Source organism: Puma concolor, chromosome A2 (genome assembly GCF_028749965.1).
Source record: "Puma concolor isolate L17-30 chromosome A2, mPumCon1.1.hap2, whole genome shotgun sequence".
In the NCBI taxonomy this organism is placed as follows: Eukaryota; Metazoa; Chordata; class Mammalia; order Carnivora; family Felidae; genus Puma; species Puma concolor.
In genome coordinates this window covers 82,265,896-82,274,258 of record NC_141668.1, presented here as the reverse complement: position 1 = coordinate 82,274,258, position 8,363 = coordinate 82,265,896, and the positions used below count along the sequence as shown (strand labels likewise).

Genomic DNA, 8,363 nt, shown 5'->3' with positions numbered 1-8,363 from the left:
TGAATACAAATAATGTTTTAAATTAAAAACAGGAAATAGGGCACCTGGGTGGCTCAGTTGGTAGGGTGTCCAACTTCTGCTCAGGTCATGATCTTGCAGTCTGAGTTTCAGCCCTGGGTCAGGTTCTTTGCTGACATCTCAGATTCTGCTTCAGATTCTGTGTCTCCCTCTCTGCCCTCCCCTACTCATGCTTTTTCTCTCCGTCTCTCTCTCAAAAATAAATAAACATTATTATTATTTTTTAAATACAGGGGTATCTGGGTGGCTCAGTCAATTAAATGTCTGACTTTGGCTCAGGTCATGATCTCAGGGTTCTTGAGTTAGAGTCCCACGTCAGGCTGTGCTGACAGCTCAGAGCCTGGAACCTGCTCCGGATTTTGTGTGTGTCTTTCTCTCTCTTCCTCTCCCCCACTCCATTCTGTCTCTCAAAAATAAACATTACTTTTTTTACATATATTAAATACATTTGGGAAAGTTCTATGCTGATTCTTATTTTTAAAATACAGATGAAATAAAATAAAATAAAATAAAATAAAATAAAATAAAATACAGATAAAATTGAAAGCAAAGGCAATACATCACAATGCAGTAATACACTGAAGAATAATTAGTTATTTCTTAGCTGTGGTATGCTTTTAAAATGACAGGGAGGGTTTGGGATAAAATCAAGTAGAATGGAGAAAATGAATCTATGATGTCCTTCAGATAAAGGAAAAATTATGGAAATATGACCAATTATTCTTTATTCTTACTAAGAACAAGACAAGGAGGAATGTTATATTCCAGTGGGGGCAGTGGCGTGGGGGATAATTGAAACAGAATGGGAAGAATCTAGGACAACTAAGCTTAACTGTTTCCTCCACTGGGACTTGTCTCCATAAATGAAGGTCGAACTGTTCAGGCAAGTCAACTAAAATGACAGCAAAGATGTGCAGCCTGGAGCTCTTGTCAAGCAGAACAGATATGACACTATGCTCATCATGAAACATGAACAAAGAACTTAATAAAATGGTGAGTAGCTGACAATGAGGCTGGGGGCTTACTTGTTTTGTATATTATTGAAATACATTCCTCTGGAATTATATACTTTTCCATACAAATCTTTTTGTGAGGCTTATCATGAGGTGACCATTGTGGGGTCCAGAAAATGGAAACAAAACCAGAGAAAGTAAAGAGTAACCGTGAGTGTGTCAGGTGTAAGATCAATGAAATTACTAAAAATCTTACCAAATGTTCTTTAGAGGGAAGTGAAACCACATAAGAAAATCTGGGTTGGAGTAAGAGCCTTAACGTAAAAAAAAAAAAAAAAAAAAAAAAAAAAAAAAAAAGTTGTACTATATTATATGAAACAGGAAATTATGTAATATATATTATATATATTTATAGTGTGTATTTATGTGTGTAGATGTGTACATTTATGTATATACATATATGTGTATGTTTTAGTGAATCCCCATTGGTGAGCACTAGGTACATAGGACAGAAGGAACAAATTTATTGTCACGGACCTTTATATGATATAAAGCAGGAAGAAGTGAGACTCTACCCCACACCCCAACAAATGCATACTCCTCCAAGAGCCATGGTAAAGGAAAATCACTATCTAAACACAGGGCTCATGGCTGAGACACTTTTTGCTTGGCAGGACAGAAAAGTAGAAGGAAAAACTGGAGGTGGGGGAAATAAACGGGAGTATGACAGGAGGGGTGTGTGAAGAAAGAAGTGTGGGCAGAAGGAAAGAATGATCACAAGATGGGTATCATTTGCTTTAGGGAATAAAACTTGTATCAAGCAAGATATGCTCAGGTGGGTTTTGAGGAAGTTCTGGCTATAATATGTAAGGATAACTCCCTCCCCAAACCCCATATGCCCAGGAATCATTCAGAGAAATCTCCATCACTCATTAATGCTTTTGGTGTTAAACCTGTGGTATTTTTCCCTCAGTCACAGCCACAGCTTGTTGAAAAGATCACAGGTTGCTCTCACTTTGCCCTCTCTCCCGGTCGGCAGTTCTTTCATCCTTGGGTGCCTCCTTGAAACAACACACAATTTAAGTGTCCTTACAGCACAGGGAATCAACCAAATCTGTACACTACTCCACTCCTCCTGAAGACACAATAAAGATTTTACACTAATCAATATATCGTTTTCCTTATACTTGGATATTTATCATTATAAACAACAAATAAAGTATTTTAAATGTCCCACATACAATTTGATGTTTAATAAAGAAGTTACTTGTGGGGCGCCTGGGTGGCTCAGTTGGTTAAGTGTCCAACTCTTGATTTCAGCTCAGGTCACGATCTCATGGTTTCTGAGTTTGAGCCCCCGTGTCAGGCTCTGCACTGGCATGGAGCCTGCTTGGGATTCTCTCTCTCCCTCTCTCTCTCTCTCTGCTCCTCCCCTGCTTGCACGTTCTCTTTCTCTCAAAAATAAATCAATAAACATTAAAAAAATAAGGAATTCAATTATTTAATTAAATTCTATGTTAAATATTGCATGTTAATTCTGGAAATGAAATACTGAATATTTGTGAAACTGCATAATTTCTGAGATGCCATTTCTTTGGCAAATAAAGCAGCTACAATTTAACCTAGATTTTACAAGGTTTTAAAAAGTTACCTCAAACTTCATAAATAGTAAGTATGATGGTAAATGTATATAAGAAGTATGATTTAGCCATAGATGTAATTACAAAATAAAGAAGTAACTACTCTTTATTGCTCATAAATTTTAAAAATTACATATTTTTGATACTAGTTTACATAGAATTTCCCACATTCAGAACCAACCTATTGATTTCATTGAAATGAATATTAACTGTGCAGAAAATTAGAACTAGAAAAATGATTCATAGTTCAGTAAATTAATCATTTTAACCAGATTTTTGTTTGGGTATTAGATTAGAACAGATTTAGTCAATTCTAACAGAAACCTTCACTTATATTCCCCTTTGTAAAGTATACAATTAATTTATGTTACATACAAATACCTTAACAACTTATCAGTTGGTTATATGACCTAGAGAAAAAAAATTAAATTGTTTGAATTATTTCAGACTACAGAATTTAAAGTCTAAAAATGAATGTTGCCTGGAAGATAAGCATATTGAGTTTATAAGACAGTAGGAATTCTACAGGGGTTCTGTACAATCATAGGTGACTTGGATTTTTACAAGTCAAGTGCTGGTTACTGGATAGTTTAGGAGAGACCGATACTGTGTCTGTTCTGCATGATCACTATATTTAGGGGTCCAAATAACAAAGAGGTGTTGACATCTGAAATAGGTAAAATCAACAAAGATGTAAAAGACCCTAAAACTCAGTGTTATCATTGTTCATTGAGAAGCTATTTTCTTGAATTCCACATTCATTCAGCAAATTATATTAGCATTTGTTATGCAAAGAAAGTGTATTTCATTGTATGATTAAAGCCATATGTTTTTAAACCACACAAGTAAGGAACTCTGTTGCTCAAGCACGGCAACACACACCTATAGAAAATGACAGTGTTCCCTTCCTTCGGCTCTCTCCTTCCCTTATGCCCCTCTACACTTCCACTTTTCATCTGTAAGAAGCACTTACAAGCTTAACTGGAAGTTGCTTTGTTTCTAATATTTGATCCATTTTCTGATAAACTTTATGAATCAGAATGCTTCCAAGCCGCAAATAAGACAACCCAACTAAAAGTTGCTGAAAACATTGACATATCCTCTTCACAGAACACAAGATCTGAATGCCAAGTCATTTTTAGCTTGTCCCCTATGGTCTAAGATGGCATCACAGTCAAAAACATCATATGGAAGTGGAGAATATTCTTCTTCTGTGTGTTCCTTTCTGCTAGAAAGGAAAAAAAAAACCCAAATACCAGACATCCTCTCAGGTTCTGTCTGTACTAGGCCCATGTCCTCACTACGAGTTGCTAAGAAAACAAGTAGCTAATATGTTCAGCTATTAGAGTGGGAGACTAGCTTTGGCAGGAAAAAAAGAAATAGGTGGGGATAATGCTGCAGAATTAGTAGACAACTCACATCTCTACTGGCTATGTCCAACACTGCATATATTCTGAGAGCCAGTATATGTGGAGTAAAATAAATACATACAATCAATGGATTTCTCTATGTGAAATCAAATTTTATTATTGTATATAACAGGTTTTCCATTGGTATAACCATTTTTACGCATCAAAAAAGATAAACATATTGAGTTGTATTTGATGCATACTGAAGTCACAGAAGCATAGACTTCATGGAAATTTCTTGTACAACACAAAAGAAACACCAGTTTAGATGAGTTTAATATTATATGAATGTTATTTCATGGATATTTTGTATCATTGAGCAATTCTGTTTGATGTTACTCTTGCAATTTACATAATTACTTCTCCCTGCTTTCAAATTAACTGAGTCAATTTGTTAATATTTTATATCAAGACATAGCTTTTTCTAAAGATCAATATTGAATCTAAAGATTAATATATCCTACAGGTAATATAATAAATGTCACATGTATCAATAGATTATTAGTGCAGTCAACTTTTATTGAATATGTTTTTATGTGTCAGGTACTATAAGCACTTTGTATTTCTTAACTCTTACAACAATGGTCTGGAACAGGAAATATTATTATCTCTACTTCACAGCTGAAGAAATAAGACACAGGGAGAGATTTTATATCTCACACGTACACTGCAAGCAAATGAAGGAACTGGGACTTGAACTCATGCAGGCCTGGTTCTAGATTCCAAGCTTTTAACCACTACAAAATTCTATACCAATTTGAGAGTACTTTTCTGATTTCTGGTAACTTTCCAGCAGGCATTTCTTATCCTAGGACCGGCCTAGCTGTGCATTTTTCCTTTGGGTTTCAAGAGATATCCCTGTGAACTTACAGTCAATAGTTACTTGCTATCAAAAATGCTCCGATAAAGATGGTAAGAAAGACTGTACCAAAGTCTGCTTGTATCCTTTGCTGTGCCCTTTCTAAACCTTAGTGCAATAAACAGGTATTCATACTGAGTTGGGGGTTTCCTCCAGGAAGAATATATTTAACTCAGAACTAGAGAGAACAAATAACTCTTCCATTTCCAGAAACCAGCGTAGAGTCAATCAAGAGTGATGCCTTCTGGGAAACAATATAAATCAACTGAGATTTCTTTTCTCAAAACTTCACGTTGTTTAGTTGCTGAGAACTGTGAGAGACCCATAGGGTTTGACAACAAAACACTGCCACTGCTGTTTAGAATAGAAGCTTTGTGCAAGGGTCTAAATTGGACATGTCAGTCCTTTTTCAATGAGAGATCAGAATCTGGGTAAAGTTTCAAACCTTAGAGATCAGTCAGGTTTTGGCCCTGGCAACAAGTTTGTTTGATGTGCTTGAAAAAAGAACTGTAATTGTTTGCCTATACTTTTCTCAGAAAAAAAAAAAAAAAAAAGACAAAGTTGATGGATGCCAGTTATCTCTGGGCTCCTAGAAGACAGATTCGGGGAGCCCAATGCATTCATGATTGTAACTATGGACTCATTATATTTAAATGCCTAATCCTGGGTATAGTATTGCTTTTAGATAAATGATAGAGGAGAAATGGGAACTTGGTTGTATTCAGATTGACAATGGAAAGCATAAATATGATTTCTCAATTTAATTGATAGCAGGTTGCACCTGTAGCTATAGTAAAAAATTCCATCCGATACCTACAAAAACTTAGAGATTATATTTTGAATTAAGGCATTAAATGCCAGGCAGAGAAGTTCTAAACAATTAATAAAGTAGCTATAAAAATGCCTCCCATAGAAGGCACTATGGCATCACAACTTAGAATACATTTGTGAACAGGATTCCTAATGAGAGAAAAAGTAGAGTCAGTAGGAACAGTCCTAGAAACCTGCATCAGTAACCCAGAGGAAAACAGTGACTGGGAAATATGGCCAAACATGAACATAATAAATGTAGATGGCCACATTTACATTTGAGCCTGCCAGAACGTGGTTCCTGCCATTTTAGAAACTTCTTCATATTTTCTGTCTCCCATCTCAATTTGGAGGACATAAAGTTATTTGAGTCAAAAAAGAATACAACTGATTCTCCATTTCTTTCCAAGATTCAGTGCTCCGTGAAGATGCCTCTTGAAAACAGAGTTCCCAGCAATTATCACCATCCATCATTGGAAATGTTTACTAATAGCATAACACAACAGCCAAGACTTAATAAACGTGTCCTCACCTGGTCGGATTAGCAGCAACAGTTACAAAGTCTCTTCAAACTGTAGCTTGACAAGCTACACAATCATCATTGAAAAATAAATTTCACCTAAGATTTTATTTCTTTTCCAGATGTGAGAGAGAGTAAGAGCTCTAAATACCCCCATCATATCTTTCTCTCTGACTTCGACTTGGCCAAGTCTATAGTTCTTCAGTCACATACACAGTCTTGAAAAGTACTTTGATGCATTTTGTAAATTATCCTGTAAATACTTTATTATTAATTTTCTTTTGTGGGGTGAATAAATTAACTCATCTCACAATGTCTGTGAATTACTGTAAGCTCTCAGAGAGCAGAGACTGGGTCTAACTTAGTAGCATTTTATAGCACACTGTCATGTACGGTCAGAAGATTACTAGCAAATTCTGGGTGACATTTAGGATTTGTATCATGGTTTATAAAGCTTTTTTTTTATTCTAATCTAGTGATTAAGCATTTTTCTCCTTCACAGTTTTTAATTTTTAAGCTCATTATAGACATGTTATGACATTATTGACCACCCAATGTAGAGTCTAATGAAAACTGAGAATTTATTTTTCGTGTCTATTTTTCCTTAATTTTTAAGTGCATGTAAAATTTAAAGGAAAGGCAAGCCACATGGTTTCATTCATTTGTATTTAACTCATGAAATGTTCCTTTCCAGGGCTCTTTGAAGTTCAAGGAGATTTTTAATAGCCCATTTAAGCCTTTTTATCTCTGAACTAGGATTGCATTTTGCCAAGAATAAACAAAGACAAACGCCTAAAGGTTAGGGTTCAGCTAGAAATTTCAAACTCTCGTATTTTCCTCCATGTATTTAAAAATTCAAAGCAAAACTTTTCTTCAGGACCAACTGGACAATGAGCAATTGGAGTGTCCTCTTTCCTAGATGCTATTCCCTTACATCTATAGGTGTGATTTTCTTTTTATCAACAGTATTTTATAGGTGATATTGCTTCACAATATACTACTGAAAATCTAAGAAAGCTGTTTTGTTTTGGATACTCCATTAACTGAAGAGAATATATAATTTTATTTAGTACATAGTTTAAAACTATTATTTCTACAGGGCACCAGGGTGGCTCAGTCCGTTGAGCATCAAACTCTTGATTTTGGCTCAGGTCCTGATCTTACAGTTTCTTGAGGCCAAGCCTTGCAGTGGGCAGTGCACTGACTGAGCTGAACCTGCGTGGGATTCTCCCTCTCTCTCTGCCCCTCCCCAGTTTGTGCTCTCTCCGTCTCTCTCAAAATAAATAAACATTAAAAATACTATTATTGTTATATTGTAAATGTGTTATTTCCATAAATAGGTGCTAAGGATAAAGAGAAAACAATCCACATCAGCAGGGAAGATGGTCAATAAACAAAACAGTAAAGATCTAACAGAGGTAAAGCACCTTGTGCAGGACATGTTAAATTCAAAGATCCTTGACTAATTAATTGCAAAGTAATAATCAAGATTTGCTGTAAGATATTCATTCAACTTTCCTTTGCCCTTGCTTAATCTATCACTTATATTTCCATCCTTATACCTCACCAAGTTATCATTTTTCTATCTATATTAGTCCAAAAAAGATTAATGGCAGCAACCAAACTTTGCATGAGTGTGGTTCTTCATTAGGAGAAATAACACCACATGTTTATATGCATTGGTGGATAGGAGGAGTTATGGCCTCCATGTGTCAAAATGTCAGTGGTATGAATGGCTACCTCAGCCATACAGTATGAAGTCTTATTGGAAATAAAATGATCTAGGTAAGTTGCATTGTCTTATTGATGTACATGGTCATGACAAGTAATTAAATGATAAAAACATACTCAAAGTAAGTGCATCTGATACAAAAAAGAAATGAGAAATGAATTAGAAAAATCGTTCCTTTGTAAGTAATAGTAGGTTTGCAACATTCCATAATAACCACGCAATTATGTAATGGATGGAAAATATCAATCACCTGTATATACTATATCTAAAATTGAGTCAGCAATAAATTTTTATTCTTCTCAATACAGTATCTCCGAGGCTTATAAGGAAATTTAGCATAATTAAACTATGAGTATTGTTGAGAAATGTAAGTAGATATGGAAGAACTCTTATGTGACATTTTATAATCTGCATTTTTTTTA

General features: G+C 35.1%; 1 long non-coding RNA gene across 3 annotated transcripts in view; it reads left to right on the top strand.

Annotated features, from left to right (window-relative positions):
• The first annotated feature begins 860 nt into the window (after positions 1-860).
• The window catches only part of LOC147583283 (uncharacterized), an 87,883-nt gene continuing 80,380 nt past the window's right edge, over positions 861-8,363 (top strand). The window contains exon 1 of one of the 3 annotated variants that reach the window (XR_015243029.1): positions 861-1,011. This is a non-coding gene — a long non-coding RNA (uncharacterized LOC147583283). The remainder of the gene's footprint in view (positions 1,012-8,363) is intronic. The other 2 variants (XR_015243018.1, XR_015243023.1) reach the window with 2 other exon arrangements.